The sequence below is a fragment of the Sciurus vulgaris genome, assembly GCF_902686455.1.
Source record: "Sciurus vulgaris genome assembly, chromosome: 2".
In the NCBI taxonomy this organism is placed as follows: domain Eukaryota; kingdom Metazoa; phylum Chordata; class Mammalia; order Rodentia; family Sciuridae; genus Sciurus; species Sciurus vulgaris.
The window spans coordinates 186,560,671-186,580,261 of NC_136462.1; the positions used below are offsets into that span (position 1 = coordinate 186,560,671).

At 35.8% G+C, this 19,591-nt stretch overlaps 1 protein-coding gene across 10 annotated transcripts in view; it reads right to left on the bottom strand.

Moving 5' to 3' along the window:
- ZHX3 (zinc fingers and homeoboxes 3) overlaps window positions 1–19,591 on the bottom strand; it is a 126,188-nt gene that overhangs the window by 71,485 nt on the left and 35,112 nt on the right. For 6 of the 10 annotated variants that reach the window (XM_079126906.1, XM_079126908.1, XM_079126910.1 and 3 more), the window contains exon 2: window positions 11,073–11,186. The gene's annotated coding sequence lies outside the window, so the exon portion shown is untranslated. Of the gene's footprint in view, window positions 1–11,072; window positions 11,187–17,621; window positions 17,736–19,591 lie in introns of all 10 variants that reach the window. The other 4 variants (XM_079126904.1, XM_079126902.1, XM_079126903.1 and 1 more) reach the window with 1 other exon arrangement.

Sequence of the window (19,591 nt, forward strand, 5' to 3'; positions counted from 1 at the left end):
AGAGATTATTCAGTCCTTAATTGAGTCAGGTAAAACTGACCAGATACCAAACACACTCAATGAAGACAAACTAGATTTCCCTCTCATTTTTAGAAGGAGTATAACTTTCCAGGAGCCTTGCTGTTCTTGTCATTCATCCAGAGCTGTCTTCCTAATATCAGAGCATCTGAGAAACAGAACCCCTAATCTGACTGCTGCCTGAGGAACAAATTTAGAGCTCCTTAGGAGGTCTTCAACTTACATATCTAGCATGCCCAGCTGTGCAGAAACCAGAATATCTGTGCGAGGACAATGTGGCATCTCCCCTCCTGTAGAGAGCCAGATGTTCTCTGACAGAGCCTCACCCTTCAAATCCCCTAGATTCCATGCAGACTCCCAGTCTATTATCTCTGTGCACCATTCATCATCTAAGTATGTTATAACTCCTAGCTTTTAAGATTTTTCTGCCTACAGTGCTTTAGTTTGGCATTTCCCAATGACAATGGAGAGACCTTCATCTATACATGCCTTCAGAGACAGTTTGGGACTGGTCACCTACGTGGATATGCACCAATTTTCAGGTGATTTTCACCTCAGCAGCAAACACTGAGGCAATGTCTTCGAACTCCATGGTACTAAATGTTATCTTAGGACCCACATCTAAGATTCGTTTACAATGTTTTTCCTTAAGTGCTGTATTAACTAATTTTCTACTCATTGACCTCACAAAATTTTTAGGAAAATCTCCCATCAGCATGGATTTTCAATACTGTATCTTTTTAAAAAGTCTAGACAATTAATTAGAAAATGAGCCTAGAGACAACACTGTGGAAGGTCATTGCTAGCGTTTACCAATCAGAGAAGAGGATTTAACTTAAGCTTTCTTTTATATTCTTGAGCCAGTTTCTACCAAGAACCAATAGTTTCTCTAACCCCACAATGGCTTTTTATTTGAAAGAAAAATTAGAGAGAATGGGCAAATTTTATAAGGAATCTTGTTGAGTTTTTTTTTTTTTAAGCTAATTTTAGACTTTTAGAAAAGTTACAAAAATAGTCCAGAAAATTTCCATATATCCCTGATTCAGCTTCCCCTGATGTTAGTTAGCATCTTACATAACCATAGTGTATTTAAGAAAACCAGGACATGAACACAGATAAATGCTATTAACTAAACCAAAACATTATTCAAATTACACCAGTGGGGCTGGGGAGATAGCTCAGTTGGTAAAGTGCTTGACTTACAAGCACAGGGCCCTGGGTTCAATCCCCAGCACCACAAAAAAAAAAAAAAAAAAAAATTACACCAGTGTTTTCGCCAATGTCACTTTTCTGTTGCAGACTCCTACCCAGGATCATTGGTATATTTAGTTGTCATTCTCCTTAGTGTGCTGCAATTCCTCAGTATTTCCTTATGAGTTGTGTCCTTGACATATTTTAAGAGTATTAATTGGTGTTTTGTTTACTGTTCCTTGATTGGAGTTTCCTGATGTTTTCTTCTGATTACACTGAGGTTATGTATTTTTAGTAAAAATACCACAGAAATGATGCTATATTCTTCTTAGCAGCACAGGGTTCAATATGTTGATATGTTTTATTTGCTGGTGATATTGCTCTTGATCTTTTGGTTAAGGTGGTTTTTCCACCAAGAGTTACCACCTTTTCCTTTATAGTAAACAAATATGTTGAAGTAGTTTATTTGAGACTATGAAAATTCTGAGCTACATCCCCACCCTTTTTATTTTTTATTTCGAGACTGGGTCTCACTAAGTTGCTGAGGCTCCTGCCTCAGCCTCCCAAGCCACTGGGATCTCAGGTGTACACTACAGTGCCCAGCTCCAAAGATTTCTAAGATTTTTTTTTTTTTTTTTTGTATGGGGAATTGAACCACTGAGCCACATCCTCAACCCTTTTTAATATTTTGTTTAGAGACTGAGTTGGTTAGGGACTCACTAAGTTGTTGAGGCTGGCTTTGAACTTGTGATCCTGCTACCTCAGTCTCCTGAGCTGCTGGGATTACAGGTGTGCACCACTGTGCTAGCCCCATCAAAGATTTCTTAAAGAACTACTGGCTCTATCATCCACAACCTGTTCACTCTCCTTAAGGAGAATGGTTTATAAGATTTCCCCTTATCATTTCTGTCATATAAAGTTATTATTTTATTTGTTTCATTTTACTTTTCTTCTATTTATAAAAATACACATGTCACTGTATAAAAAAAAAAAACAACAATGTTATGGACCTTTCATAATCCCTCTTTAGAGGTTGGCACTAGGAAGGTTTGATGTATGTTCCATCTGAACCTTTTTTTTTTCCTTGTTCAATACCACTAGAGGGTTGGGGTTGTGGCTCAGTGGTGGAGTGCTGGCCTAGCATGTGTGAGGCACTGGGTTTGATCCTCAGCACCACATAAAATAAAGGTCCATCAACAACTAAAAAAAGTTTTAAAAAAATACCACTGGAATCAGATACTATGCACTTAAATCTCATCCTACCATGGAGTTTGTGCAAGTTACTTTTGTGTGGTGGGAAGTTTTTCCATTTTTTTTTTTTTTTTAAGGCCAGTTACTTTTTTGTGAATTTGACCTATAGATTCTTACTTTAGGAATATGTATAGTATATCATACACATCACATTTTGCAAACAACTATATGGACTTACAGACTAAGGACCTTAATTCTATTTATCATCTTGGATCCACAATTCCATTTTTAGTAATCTATTCTATACTATATAGTATAGAATATATATATAATATAATAATATATATATAGAATATATAGAGACTATATATAGAATATATATAGAGAATATATAGAGAATATATATATATAAACATGTATCAAGATGTTTCATGCAGTGTTAGCAAAAAATTAGAAATAAGGTAAACATCCATCCATGGGACTAGCTAAATACATTAGAATCACTCCACACTATGGATACCCTACTGATGTTACAAAGTATTAAGTACATAGAATGAAACAGATGTATGTGCACAGACATAACAAGATGCCCATGATATACTATTAAATGAAAAAGTTTTAGGACTTTGTATGGTTCCATTTTTGGTAAGAAAGAGAGCAAGTTAGATATGGAGGAAGAAGGCAGGAGAGAGGGAAAAGAGAGAGAATGAGAGGGAAAACTGTGTGTGTGTGTGTGTTTTCAAAGACAGAGAGAGGGGAGAGAAATCTGGAAATTTCATCATAAATCCATTAATTACTCTGTGAAGATGATTATCAGATGACTTTTATTCTTTAATCTATAAATATTGCATCATTTGAATTTTTTACAAGGACATGTTACTTAAATAATCCCAATAAAATCAAGCGAATCCTGTCACAGATACTAACTCTTAATGAATATAGATTTAAACATTTTTAGCAACTGACAAAAATAATTAAGTGAATTAAGAACAACCAAACTGATAAGGATTTAGCCCAGAATGGAATGACAATTCAAGATAAATATGACACAAAATCAAAAATTTAAATGAGAAAGACCTAAAGAATCTTTCAATGGATATTAAACAATCATTTAATAACATTCATTTCTACAGAAACACTAATAGCAAAAGAGAACAACGAGCACACAGATAAGACGAGAAAATATACTTCACTCTTCGAAGCCAAATGTCAAAAAAGGGGATATCCTCTAGCATGGTCACCTTGAATATTTTTTGAAGTTCTGACTAATGTGGTAAAGACAGCTAAAGTAAGACAAGCACAAAGACTGCATTAAAAATGAAAAGTGTTGCTTACAGATGAGATGACTGAACAGTTATGACAGCAAACATTTTAAAAATTTTGGAAGAGCTCTTCTGTAAGGTGGAAATTAAAATTTTATGGCCTTGTTTTTAAGAAATATCAGTTGAACACTGCTATGGGGAGAGTGAGGTCACACAGTGGACATCTGCAACTCCAGATGCCACATCTGGACTAAGGTCAAAATTCATTTTTGCTAAACTTCTTAAAAACTTGAAGGCATATGACCTGCTTCCCGGATTTACCTACACATAGTTCATCAAATAATATTCCAATAGTCTAAGTTTATCACTTATTTGCATGAACCAAATGACAATCAGAAAGAGGCCATCTCTCATACTGTTTCCCCCTGGGATAATAATAACAACAAAAGTAGCTACCAACATGACACACAATGGACACCATTCATTTTAAACACTTCATATGCTCATTCCATCACCACAACCCTTAGTGGTAGATACTACTGTTGCCTCCAGTTTATGGATGAGGAAACTGAGACACAAGCTAATAACTTGCCCAAGATCAATCAGCTAGCCACAGGCAGAAACAGAATTTGAACCCAGGCAGCCTTGTTCAGGAGTCCAGGCTCTTCGCACCACATCCTCCTTACTGTCAGAGAATGCTGAGCAAAGTGACATTTGGAGGAGAGAGACAACCTGTGAGTTTTGGAGGAAACTGACTTGAACGAAAAATTTAAATGACAAGAAAACCATTTTCAGAATGGAAAGATCTGAGAGAAGAAACCAGAAGGAGTTCCCAGGGTCTCAAACATAATTAACAATCAGAGAGAGGCACTACAGGGTTTCTACAGCCTGGACTCATCTAAAAACAATGTGTAGAAGGAAAACAGAAAAAAGAACACCAGTAAACAAGTTCAACCAGTAGATTACAGGAAAGGGAATTGAGCAGTTACTCCCCCCAGTAAAAAAAAAAAAAAAGTCCAGAAGTCCAGAGGCAAGGCAATATAAGATATGAGTTTCACATCTTATCTCCAACTCCTTCTGACCTATATTTCTATCTACTTCTAGATGTTTTTCTAGACATCTTGAAGACTTCTTAAATTCAACAAGTCCTAAAATAAATTCTCCTCTGCCTCTCTTCAAATTAGTCTCTGTACTCCCCATACATACAACTTTGACCCTATTGCTTAAATTGGTCAATAGTTCCATCTTCTATCAACACCTTCCCTAAAACTAACAGAAACCTCTTGGAGGCACCCCCTAATTCTCAATCTCATATCAGGCACCAGCGTTTTGGATTCTGCCTCAAAACACCTCATCTTCTCTTCTCCATCCTCACTGTTATTCCTTTTTTGAGATGTAGTCAACTCTCACCTGGATGACCACCAAAACTGCTTAATTGCCTTTCCTCCTTTAAATCTGTGCTTCATTGTGCAAAGTTAGCTTTCGAAGAATGAACTTACGCATGGTCTTCCATGCTTTAAAACCTTTGTCAGCCCATAGTTTACAAATGGAAACCTGTTGGTCAGGCATTCAAGGTGTGTCTATTTGGCTCCAACATCCCTCTGAACAGTCTCTTCTCCAGCCACTCGGTCCCAGGAAGGGATGGATGCACTGGTGGACCCTCAGGCCCCGCCCTCTCACTTTATCCTCTCTCACAAAGCCATGCTGGTACAAAAAATAATTATCAGCTCCCGGATGCCTTTGCCCACTAATCAACTGTGACTCCCTCCTTCCTCTGTGTTGTCAATATACCTGATATATCACATCTTTTGCCCCTGACATGCCACTTCCTCAACCAAAAAACAGACCTTGAAGACAGGGACAGATCTGCCCTTATCTTTGTGTATACTGCCCCTAGCTCAGTGTCTATCAGCTCCAACTGAGGCCTCAGTGGTTATTAGCTAACTGAATGAATCAAAAAGAGCAAAATACTAATGAGTAGAAGGCGGAAATTCAGTAGACCATATATCATAGAATAAGTGGAAAAGGTGAAAGGAAAAATAACTGGTGGGCAGAAGGTCAGATAAGGAATAGGAAGAGAGAATTCCAAAAAAGGAAGAAACTGAATTTCCTAATATGAAAGAAAGTTCCTGTTTCTACTTTGATGATAGTAAGTAAATATGGAAACATTTTTTTTTTTTTAACACTAGGGAAATTCAAAGATTGTTCACCTTGGAAATTTGTTTAAAAGCTAAAAGGAAGCAAAGAATATTCCATAATAGAAGGGATAATGAAAAAAAGATAATTAAGAATTATGAAAATTAAGAAATATTGTTAAAACGAGTATTATACAAAAACAAGAATAAAAACTAAATAAACTGCTAAAAATCTTTAGGGGAGAGAAAAAAAGAATCCAGAGCAATTTTCTAAAAGAAAGAAATGAGTTATTTTGAAATGAGTTATTTTGAAGCCAAAAACAAAATGCTTTGGAAGGATTCATTAACAAATTGGCAAGAGTTGCTGCCTAAGAGGGAACTGTTTGCCTAAGGAATAGGAATGAATGGGAAACTGCCTTTTTACTACATCCTTTTGTATCTTTTAAAGTCTTATATTTCAACTAAAAATTCCTGTGAATATATGAAAAGTGAAAATGCTACCGGCAAATGTAATTACAGAATACAAAATCAGAAAAACAGGACACAAAAAGCAACAAAACAATAAAATAATAATATATATGTGCTGATACATTTGGATAAAACTGGACAGATTTTCTAATAAAAACGTATAATTCTAATACTGACAAAAACAAAATACCCAACATCTTTTTAATAAATTCAGACAAGTATATTCTCTCAAAGAAGCTAGTCTCTGATACCTTATTAGTGAATCTTTTCAAACTCTTCAGAAATAATTCATGTTGTAGAAATCATGCCTAAAATAGGTCAAAATATAGGTTATCTAGTCTAGTCTACTAACCTGATCCTAAAACTGGCTAAAGAAAATGGAAAAAGAGGCAGACCTGGTGATGCACACCTATAATCCCAGCAGCTTGGGAGGCCAAGGCAGGACTGTGAGTTCAAAGCCAGCCTCAGCAATTTAGCGAGGCCATAAGCAACTCACTGAGACCCCCTCTCTAAATAAAATACAAAAAAGGGCTGGGGATGTGGCTCAGTGGTTAAGCACCTCTGGGTTCAATCCCTGGTACCAAAACAAATAAAAACAAGAAAACAAAACATTCAACAGCTATTTTTAATGTAAGGATTCTAAAACTAAAAATAAAGGTATATTTTTTTACCCTGTTTGAAGTACCTATTTAAAACCAAATGTCGATATTATAATTTAAGGAAAAAAACAAGCTATGCAGTCATAAAATATAGGCACAAAAATAAAGAAGCATTCTATCATATCACTGTTAATTAATATAGTATTAGGGGCTGAAACACAGCATAGTGGTAGAGCTCTTGCCTAGCATGCACAAGGTCTAGGGTTTGATACCCAATACCTTAAAAAGAATAAATAGAGTTGGAACTTCTGAGACTATATATAGTACAATACAAAGCAAGATAAAAATGAATGAGAGCTATGAATAAAGGCAAAGACAAAAATACTTTTACATTCAACACCATTGTATAATTATAAAACCTAAAGAAATCATTTAAATGGTTGTGATGAGTTTAAAGTGATCAGAGTCATCACCAACATAGAAAAAATCATTAATATTCCTGATTTTCAAACTTGAATACAAGTGAAAATCACTCAGGAAGCTTTTAAAAATTGTCAATACTCTGACTCACCCCAGACAAACTGCCTCAGAATCTCTAGGGGTGGGACCAGACATTAATATTGTATAAGGCTTCTGAGGTGATTTTAATGTGCAGCCAAATGGAGATACCTACAACTGTATATTCAATTATTGAAAGAGCTTCAAAAGGCAATGCCAAATGTGTAACCATTCATATTTGCAAATGGGAAGAAAAAAGTTGCTGGAGTTCAGAAGAGGAAACCTGACCAGAAATATAGTTAGCTTCTATGCAAATGTCTCCAGCCCACTGCAGTTTAGACACAGAAATAGGGAGTTAATACCAAGTCAGTGGAGGGAGACATGACCCATGGCCTCAACAGACTGATGGAAATGAGAGGTCATTAGTCTCTGTCCAAGTGCTGTTGAAATGGGAAGCATGCATGAGAGTTTGACAGAGGCTGAGGTGATCTATGATTACCTGCATACCTGTATGAGGCTATATGCAAGATAGATTCCTACAAATGCAATTACTGAGTCAAATGGTATTCACCTTTAAAAGTGAGAGATTTATTTTAAAAGATCTTAAATATGACATAGAAAAAGCATGATGTGTACAATATCAAAATATCTGTTAGATCCAGACCCTTATAAATGGCTCAATTCGTCATGTCCCATTCTAAAGATAATTGTCTCCATTTTTCTTGATGATATATTTCTTAGCAATTAGTTTACAGCCAGCCCATCCCTCTGAAAGGAACCCTTTTCCTCGCCCACGAGGGATGTACAGAGATAACTGGCACCTAGAACAGACTGTTCAAGAGGAATACAGAAGAGGCAGATTACAGGTGGGTAACGGCCCTCTCTCGTGGAAAACACGAGCATGTGAATAGCTTATTGAGAGGAAGAGAGAGGAATCTTTCATGGTGTGATGTTAAGCATGTGGAATTTGCTCTCTACAGAGAGGGAAATTTACTTAGCTATCTTGAAAACTATCGAAAAACAGGAAAATCTGTAAAACGAGCTCATCTTGCTCAATTCTTAGAGGCGATTCAAGAAGTCTGTCCATGGTTTTCTGAAAAAGAATCACTTAATTCTTGGGAAAAACTAGGCAGGGAACTGCATGCGGGTTGTATTTCAGCTAACACTCTGAGGAGCACAATTGAAAATGTAGAAAGAATTTGGACTTTAATAGAGACTTGCTTGTAATCGGACAAAGACATTGGATTGTGGACTTTGGGAGATTTGATCATGGGACTTAGAAATGCTGTTAAAAGTTTTAGATATAATAGGTAGGAATATCCATCTTCTAGGACCTCTTTGCCTACCAGGAACATGTTAAGCAAAAAGAGGGGGAAATTAATTGGCCATAAAGGTAGGAGTGGTGTGGGAGAGACCTAGTAAGCTGATGTTAGGCAAAATGGCTCAGTGTTACCAGGCAGTAGGTACAGAGATGGATATCAAACAAAATTTCTGGTGATTCCAACATGACTTTACTCTTGTCACCTACATCCCCCTATGTCAAACTCTGGTAATCATACCCAATGTCACCATCCTACCAGACCCCTAACCCAACAGGCATTGCTATGGCCTATCTGATATCCTTTGTCCTGACCACTGAATTCTTTCAAGTTCCCTCCCACTGGGACCACTCTCTTTTTTCTTAACTCTCTATTTTTTACTATCGAAAGCTTTCCTAGTCATTTCTGTTTAAATAATATTCCATGTCTGTTTCTGGTATAAATACCTGATCTGCCACTTATACTCCTGAAGTGGAATAGAAATTACTTTCTATATCAAAGAGCTATTTTTGATAATGGCATTTAAGCCCTCTTGTTTATTAGACTTTAAATATGTAATTTAAGATGCTTCCTCCATGATGTTTTTCTGTTCATCATTTTCAATTCAATCACACGATCTCCATGTTTACTTCTTCTTCCTAACACTTCATTCATTCACTAAATAAATACCTACTAAGCATCTATTCTCCAGCACTGTTTTAGATCCTGGAGATAAAGTTCTTGCCCTTGGGGAGCTCAGGCAGTCAAAATGTATGGGTGTGGAGGGAGGGAAGGGAGACAGCCCATCAAACAGTCAAATGTTGGTAAATGACGTGGAGAAAATTAAAATGGATAGAGTGATTCCAGGGTGTGGTAATGTGTCTTTTTCAATTGATGGTGTCATGGAAGGCATCACTGATAAGGTAATGGGGCAGAAACCCGAAGAAGACAGGCGAGGATTCCAGGCAGAGAAACAAGTACAATGGTCTGGAAGCAGGAGCATTTCTGGACTAACTGAAACACAAACGGGGCAGAGTCAGGGTGAGGGTAAGCATTAGAAAATGTGTGTACAAGAAACTTGTCCTATATCAGGTTAGAGGGTCTATAAACAATGCCATGAAAGAGTTTTACTCATTTTTAAAACTCAGAGTTAAACTCTCTCTCTCCTCCTCACTTTCTCTCTCCTCCATTTCACTCTCTCTTGCATGCGCACTCACTCTCTCTCGTCCTCTCATTTTCTCTCTTACCCTGCAGGGAGACATTCTGTTTGCTTAATAAACTCTTTTATGTGGGAAAAAAAAAAAAAAAACCTCAGAGTTAAAGAATGATCAGGCTGGAAGATATTATATATCCAAGAGAAGCCCTGCTGCAATTCATTACTGAAGCACAGGGAAGACAACTCCCCACCCCTACCATCATGAGGAAGAAAATTCCAGAGGTTACAACTATGGGGAAATTACCACAGGTTTGTGGAGGAATGATGTTGCCACGGAGTTGTGTTAAGGATGCTGTAGTATATAGCTCCCAGCATCCTATACCATCAAAACTTCATAAAGGAAAACAATGTAAAAAATTTCCTTTTATTTAAAAAGTTGTACTAAGGTATATCTGTTTCATCATATATAGTCTATATCTATTTATACTGTTAGTCTTGTTTTTGTTTTTGTTTCCAGGGACTGAACACAGGAATATTTAACCACTTAGTCACATCTCCAGCCCATTTTTCATTATAGACAGGGTCTCACTAAGTTGCTTAGGGTCTCGCTAAGTTGCTCAGACTGGCTTTGAACTTGTGATCCTACTGTCTCAGTTTTCTGAGTTGCTGGGATTACAGGTGTACACCATCATGCCTGATTGTCTTTATCTTCTATATTAAATTATTAAAAATGTTTCCTATTCAGAGTGCCACACATATCATAGTTAGAGAATATGGCTTGAATAATTGGTATTCAAACTTGTTTTCAAAGCATAAGTTTTGCATTCAGACTAAAAGTTGACACTTGGCCTAAACCTGCATATCACAGAGATACAACACACAACTCTACTTTTATGATATTCAATGATAAACCTACAATATAACAAGCAATCTAAGAAATTGCGGGGCTGGGAAGATAGCTCAGTCAGTAGAGTGCTTGCCTTGCAAGCACAAGGCCCTGGGTTCGATCCCCAGTACCCAAAAAAAAAAAAAAAAAAAGAAATCGCCTAGTTATACTTTCAATTCAGATTTTTAGATTAATCCCAAAAGTAATAATTTGATCAAAGAGTTCAGGGATAAAAACTGAGGGAAGACAAAATAAAGAATGTTTAATAGCAATTCAAAGACTAAATATGGTTGTAATAACGTAGGTATTACAAAGTTACAGTAATTGATATAGCAAGAATTTAGTTAAAATTCAGAAGCACATAACTTACCTGAAAAGCATACTTTTCCCTTACTTCATTGTTTTTTTCCAGTCCCTTCACTTTATGCAGTCCCATATGCATCTTTAAAGGGTCACTTGTTGCTTTGGCAGGTACAATTCAGTTCTATAAAAGAATGACCATCATCACTTCACAAGGAGATAAGGCACATTCTAGGAATCTGAGTTATCCAATTTCACTTCCTAATTCATTTTCATAACTATATACAAATAGAATTTTAAAAGTTATCAAAATACAAACTAGTAATTTAAAACTATTAAAATGCTAATAGAAACTAGAACATAAATGGAAGTAAGGTAAACTCGATTCTGTCTGAAAACAAATCAGAATAAGATGATCCATTAAAACCTGTAATTTTTACGTTTTTCCCATCAGTGAGTTTTCATCCCTCTTTCCGAGCTAAGTTTGAGGTGGCTTGGCAGAAATATTAATATTAACTGAGATGTGGCCTTAAACTTTAAGGATGCACACCTTTAAGGATGTACTACTACTTTCTCATGTTTTTATATTCAAAGTCCTGGGGGCTTCCTGGTATAAGTCACAAAATTGGCTCATACTGTGAATTCCAGGCTAATATACTCTGTTCTCTCTATTTTTGTCTCTGACCCTTATCCCTATGTTGTCCCATTCTGCACACAATAATCCTTGGTGAATGAATGAAACAATAAATGGATTTCCAACAAACCACCAGAGATGCTTCATGGAATCTTAAAATTACTTGGGAAACACTTAAAAAAACCATTGCTCTTGAGTTCTTTCTTTTTTTCCCAAAGCATTCTCTTTGGTTAAAATACCCCTTCAGTAGTAAAACATCCCCAGTGTGAGTATATTGGAAGGTGTCAGAACTCCAGACAGATATCCAGACCTTGGTACATTACAGAGGGTCTGGACTACGAGCATCTGTGAACACAAACAGCTTTGCCCTTCAAAAAAGCATACCCACCAAAGTGTTAACAGTTATCACCAGCCTTCTTAGATCTTTAAAACACACTTATCTTTTACATTATGCATCAAGCACTGAACTAAAAAGCTTTAACCTCATTAACTGATTCAATCCTTATAATGACCCTAGCAGGTAGATTCTATTATTCTAATCACCCAGATAAGGAAAATGAGGCATAGAAAGGTTAGTTACATTAATTACTCAAGGAAATGCACTATGTGCTATCCTGCTTTTTGTAGGCAGGAGTCTCTGAATAAATATAATTTCACAGTAAGATAAAGTCTCATCCACCTATTTCACTTTCTTTTACTGCTTTCCTGGTATGTCTAATTAAAGTAGCTTCATTTCTAGTTAAATTAGCTCTTGTTGAAAATTTTTCCTGATTCATAATTTATTGAAAAACCTAACTTCTAATTCTCTACAATTTAAAAGCTGGCCTTTTCTCATTTAAGAAATTATCCTATGAATATCAGAAAAAAAGAAATCTTTTTAATTTGGAGGAAATCAAAAGTAATAATTTTTTAAAGCTGACTACTCATATATACACGCTACTTCAGCTAATTACATTTATTTCAGATATTTTGCTGGGCTTACCAGATCCCTTCCAACTTTAAAATCTTAAAGCCCTTCCTCAAGCAAGGCAATTCTTCTACTCCATAATCTATTAGAACATGATGCTAATAATGTCAAAAGCTGTGGGTTCAATCTACTATAGACACTTAACATTGTTTAGTTCACAGCTAAACAATAGCTTATCATGCCAGTAATCAGGTTAGTGTGTGCAACAAAACTATCCTTGAATACATTTTCCAGAGAAACAAGTGGCAGTAAAACACAGCACTGACTATGGAACAAACATCATCAGCCTCATTCATAAAGAAAAGTTTCTAGATCAATAGCAAAGCACTCCTGTTTTTCTGAATAGAAAGCTCTCCTCAAGCTCAGATCTTTTGCCAGAATATAATTTAAGGCTCCTATTTCAAAAAATCAAGAGTGACATAAGGTTTTTAAAAATGTTTTTAGTTTTATACAAACTCTGCTTGACTGATCTGAAAACAGAATTTTCCTTTTCCTGACATCAATTCTGACAAGAAAAAGCATTTGCAAAGGTTTTAGAAAGTGTCACAAAAATTCCTAGTAGTGCAACATAGAAAACCTCCAGAAATATATAACCGTAAATCCATAAATATTTCTAAGATTTTTTAAAAATTACTATATATTTTCATAAGACCCAAAACGACTTCATTTCTAAATAATATGAAGTTATTTTAAACCTGTTTTTCAAATTAAATGAAGAAACCAACCAATATCAGTTTAGATTTTAAAATAACCAATGACCCATTCAAGGTAGAAGTTTTTCCAGATTCAACAAATAAAAATGAAAGAGCAAAACTACATTCCTTAATTGTTATTATAGGAGAAACCCATTTGGGATTGTCTGTCTTCAAGATTTCCTGCCCACAGCTGGAAAGAACTTCCTAATTACTAATGCTACAAAGTATAAGGTTCCAACAGTCACAAGGTAACTATGACAGCAAAGTCACAGATACTTGTGAGATCACAGAAACCATATGATGTAATTTTTTACACTGAGGCAAAATTCACATATGATAAACCATTTTAAAATGTACAATCTAGTGGCATTCAGAACATTCACAATGCTGTCAAGCATTACCTCTACCTAGTCCCCAAATATTTTCAATTCAAAATGAAACTCAGTAATCATTAAGCAGCCACCTCCATTCCACCTCTTCTAGCCCCTGACACCACTATTATCCTTTATGTTTCCACAAATTTGATTCTTTTGGGTATCTCATCCAAATGCAATCATATAGTAATTCTTTGTGTTGACCTTCTTGCATTTGGCACAATGTTTCAGGTTTCACCTATATTGTAGTATGTGTCCCTACTTGAATCATTTTTATGGCTTGAAAGTATTCCATTATCAAATATATCACATTTTGCCCACTGAGTCAGTCACTGATGGACATTTGGGTTATTTCCACCTTTTGGCTACTATTAATAGTGCTGCTATGAACATAAGTGAACAAATATTTGCTTGAATACATGTTTTCAATTATTTTGGACATATACTTAAAAGAGCAATTGCTAGATAATATTGTGACTTTATATTCAACTTTTTGAGAAAGTGCCAAACTGTTTTCAGACCCATAAGCACTAGTAGTTGCATTAGTTTACAGTCCCACCAGCAAAGTTCAAGAATTCTAATTTCTCCACATCCTCACCAATGTTTGTAATTTCCTGGTGTTTTGTTTTAAAATTATAGTCATCTTAGTAGTTATCAAGAGTTATCTCATTATGGTTTTGACTGGCATTTCTTTAATGACTAAAGGGATGGAGTATTTTTTCATGTACATCTCCTTTGGAGAAATGTCTATTTAAGCCCTTTGCCCATATTTTAATTGGTTTGTCTCTTTGTCGTTGAGTTGTAAGATGATGGATACCAGTCCCTTTTCAGATTTGCAAATGATTTCCCCCTTCGTCTGTAAGTTTTCTTTCAACTTACAGGATGGTGTCCTTTGATGAACAATTAAATTCTGAAGTAGCCAAATCTACTTTTTTCTTTCATTACACAGTGGGGATTTTTGTTTGTTTGATTTGTGGTACTGGGGATTGAACCCAGGAACCCTTTACCACTGAGTTACATTGCCAGTCTTTTTAATTATTTATTTTTCAAGTCTGTGACAGGGCCTTGCTAAATTGTTAGGGCTGGCTTAAACTTAAAATCCTCCTGCCTTGGGCTGGGGATATAGCTCAGTTGGTAGAGGGCTTGCCTCGTAAGGACAAGGCCCTGGGCTCAATCTCTAGCACCACAAAAAAGAAAAAAAAAAAAAAAAAAATCCTCCTGCCTGGGCCTCTGAAGTAACTTGGATTACAGATAAGTGCAACTATGCCCGACTTCATTGCTTGTGCTTTTGAGTCATCAGTAAGAATCCATGATCAAATCCAAGGTCATGAACATTTACCCATATGTTTTCTTCTAAGAATTTGTAGTTTGGGGCCTTAAAATTCAATCTTTAACACATTTTGAATTAACTTTAGTATATGGTATGAAGTTGGGGTCCAACTTCATTCTATTGCATATGAACATCCAATTGTCCCTATACCATTTGTTGAAAAGATTGTTCTTTCCCTATCAAATGGTCTTCACATTCTTCTCAAAAAGCAATTGACCATGCCAGGGATGGTGGCGCGTGCCTGTAATTCCAGCAATTTAGGAGGCTGAGGGAAGAAGATCACAGGTTCAAGGACAGTCTCAGCAACTTAGCGAGGCCCTAAGCAATTTAGCAAGACCCAGTCTCAAAATTAAAAATAAAAAGGGCTGGGAATAAAGTTCAAAACACCCCTGGGATTCAACCCCCAGTTCCCCTCCCCCCACAAAATGACCACAGAGATGGGTTTACTTCCAGACTCTCAATTTTATTCTACTGATCTATATGTCTTCATATTGATAGTACCACACTGTTTTGGTTATTATAGCTTTGTAGAAAAATTTGAAATTGAGACATCTGAGTCTTCAAACTTCAATTTTTTTCAGGATTATTTTGACTATTCAGGGTCTGTTGCAATCCCATATGAATTTGAGGATCACTTTTTCCATTTCTGCAAAAAATGTCACTAAGATTTTGGTAGAGACTCATTGCATCTTTAGATTGCTTTGGTTAGTATCGCCATCTTTATAATATTAAGACTCCAACCCTTTTCATTTGATGATATAATTTTGATGTTATCTGAAAACATCTTTGATAAAGTAGTACACTAACTTCCTCTAATTGTCTGTATCTCTGTGGTAATTTTCTAACACCTGAATTAATTCACAAATATGAAGTTTACATTTGCCATGGAGAATACAATACTCATGTTCCAGAGAATGGGTCAATTGTTCAAGGTCTAATTGTTTGCTCTGTCTATAAGAAAGGTTCAAACTCAAGGGTTTTCATTTCTTTGAATTGTAATTAATTTTCATCATCATCAGTTCCTAGTAAAGGAGTTGATATACAAGAACTCTATATGTTTGCTGATTCTTAAGTTGTTTAAAAAAGACTTTGCAGAATATAGGTCAAATTCCCCCTTCCCCAATTTGTTATGAAACACTAGCTACTTTGCCAATGAGTCTTCTGAAAAGAAGCTTGGTTAGTCAGAAGTTAAGGTGTCAACTGTAATTTGGTGGGAGGTTAAAGAGAAAGACGTTGAAAAAAAATCTTTAAAAATTTTTGGCTAAAATTTGTCACTTGATCAACTGAGAGAATAATTACTTGATATTATAAATATTCCTTTGGCAAGACACAATCTATTCTATGCTCTCACATCAAAATTAGAATTGAAGACAACCTAGTAATGTAGGAAAAAAATCTATGGGGCTCTGTGAGACTAGCCATTTCGTGACAATCGCATATTCTACAAAAGTAAACGTCACAGAGACTGTGGATTGAGTCTGAGGGACCGTGACTGCTTCAGAGTCTGTGTCTGGCACCAACTTTTCCAAGTTTCGGTTTTCACCGCCTCTCAATACACAAACCGTGTGAGATTCATGGTCTGAGGTGATCCAGCAAAATCAGAAAGGGCTTTAAGAATCAAATTGCCCTATAAATAACTTTAATCAGAAAATACTATCTGGTGTTGAAATAAACAGCTATCAACCACATTCTGGGAAACAGATATTCAATTCCATCTATTTTGTCATCTATAATGAAACTAAAGGTAATAAAAATATCTTCTGGCAGGTTCTTAGGGTCAGTGTTTTGGCAGGAAATGCTAGCCAATGTAAAGTTAGAAGTTCTGAGTCATTATTGAGTTTTTGTTTTGTTTTGTCTTTACCAGAAACTTGAAGTTGAAAAGGAAAAAGAGGGGCCAGAATAATCAGGTAAGAACCTGACACAGTGAGGCAAGAGCTGGACAATAGTCCCAGGAGGGGAAGAGCTGCGTTATGATGTACGTGGAATGGACTGCTTGCTGACCAAGTCCAACACCAAACAGCCAGAAGATTCCTTTAGCACAGGTCCACATACCATCCATGGTAGACTCACTCTCATGCCATGAGTTTTGCCATAAATCCTTCCATAACCAGAAAGCTCTTCTAACATGGCAGGTAGAAAGGGCTGTTTCTTTGGTCCTGCTTACTGCCTAAGGAGGTCCTGTCTTCAGGGCCCTTACAATTCCCCACCCTTCAAGTGTTTTCAATAAGCTAACTGAATGACTGTACTTCTCCCTCCACATTTCCTCAGTTCTAGTTGCACTCAGTTCCCTTGAGTTTTCAGGATGCCATTCTATGTCCCAAAGCTGAAATACTGAGGCATCTGTCTGGGACCTGACAGGCCTGCTTCAGCTTTGTTCTCTGCTCTCTCTCTGGTGGTCCTAGCTACAAGCTCTTGGAAACCAGCCTTAATTGCAGGGCAAAAGCCTGGTTTGCAAGCTCTGCTAGACAGGAAAAGGGAAGCAGATGGAATGCTTAAGTTTATGACACAGCTGCAAACTAACCAGACTCAATTTTAAAAGAACCAAAATCTGGACACATGTCTGTCAACATAAGAATGGATAAACAAATTGTGGTATTCATAGAGTGGAATACTACTTACCAATAAAAAGAAAAATATTTATCTAATACACATATCATAGATAGTTCTCAAAATCATGTTGAGCAAATGAAGATAGACACAAAGAACAATTATATGATTCTGCTTTATGGAGTTCTAGAAAAGAGAAAATTTATTGTAGTAAAAATCAGAATGATGAAGACTGACTAACAGGTACATGAAGGAACTTTGCCAGGGTGACAAAAATGTTCTACATATGCTTGGGATGGTGTTTATATCATTATAAACATTTGTCAAAACTGATTGAACTATATATTTAAAATATGTATATTTATATATATATACATATATATATATCTCAACTTTTTAAAATGAAAAGTTCAAAAATCTTTTTTTTTAAATGACACAAAGGCAGTTTTCCATCACTTTGCAATTATGTGATCAACATTCTACAAAAGAGAGATCTTTGATACATTCCAGTCTACCACTTTAAACAAAAGAGAAATAAATCACTTTAAAGTTCTCTTAATCTAACGTCCATGTTAAATATGTTAAGTATGTTTTAAAAGATGAAAATACATGGTAGAGGACAGAAAGATTAATTTGTTTTTTAATTTGTGGGAAAAAGTCCTCAATTATAAGAATTATATACATTCAATATAGGGAAATTAGAAAATACAGAAGTGTACATAAGACTGTAGGAGAAGGGGATTCATACAATCAAAATAAACATAAAGAAGAAAATTTAAAGTGACCTCCAAAACATCCACTATCCAGAATAAGCACTGTCAACATTTTTTTATACAAATAAGTTTAACCCAAATGGGATCATACTGAATATATTGGTACTATTTTTCACTTAAATATATGTAACAAATACTTCTCATGCTATTGTGTATTCTTTTCATTTTTATTTATTTGTTTTCAGTACTGAAGATTGAACTCAGGGATACTTTACACATCCCCAGTTCTTTTTGTTATTAGGAGACAGGGTTTCACTAAATTGCCCAGGCTGGCCTTGAACTGGCAACATTCCTGCCTCAGTCTCTTGAGTAGCTGGGATTACAGGTATGCATCTGGCTCATTCTTTTATTTATTATACTACTGCAATTAAACATTTTCATATGATTATTGGTCATTCACATTTCTCTATAGGGCAGATTGGCAATTTTAAAAATACTGCTGATTTTTCACTCCTGATTATATTTTGTATAGAAAAGTAAAAAATACAGACGAGTATATGACTATAGGACAAAAAATTACAGAATTCAAATCGTAACAATTGTAACTGCTAATTTTTATTTTTATTTGCATGTTTTCTTAGAGAAATTATAATGTGAATATGAACTAGGGTTGTGGCTCAGTGGTAGAGTGCTTGCCTTGCACGTGTGAGGCACTGGGTTCAATCCTCCGCACCACATTAAAAAAATAAAGATATTATGTCCCATCTACAAAAAAATATTTTTTAAATTATAATCTGGATAAATCTGTTTTTTTGGCACCAAAATAGACAGGTAGATCAATGGTACAGAATAGAGGACACGGACACAAACCCAAATAAATACAATTTTCTCATACTAGACAAAGGTGCCAAAAATATGCAATGGAGAAAAGATAGCCTCCTCAACAAATGGTGCTGGGAAAACTGGAAATCCATATGCAACAGAATGAAACTAAACCCCTATATCTCACCCTGCACAAAAATCAACTCAAAATGGATCAAGGACGTTGGAATCAGACCAGAGATCCTGCATCTTATAGAAGAAAAAGTAGGTCCAAATCTTCAACATGTTGGCTTAGGATCAGACTTCCTTAACAGGACTCCCATAGCACAAGAAATAAAAGCAAGAATCAATAACTGGGATAGATTCAAACTAAATAGCTTTCTCTCAGCAAAGGAAACTATCAGCAATGTGAAAAGAGAACCTACAGAGTGGGAGAAAATCTTTGCCACTCATACTTCAGATAGAGCACTAATTTCCAGAATATATTAAGAACTCAAAAAACTCTAC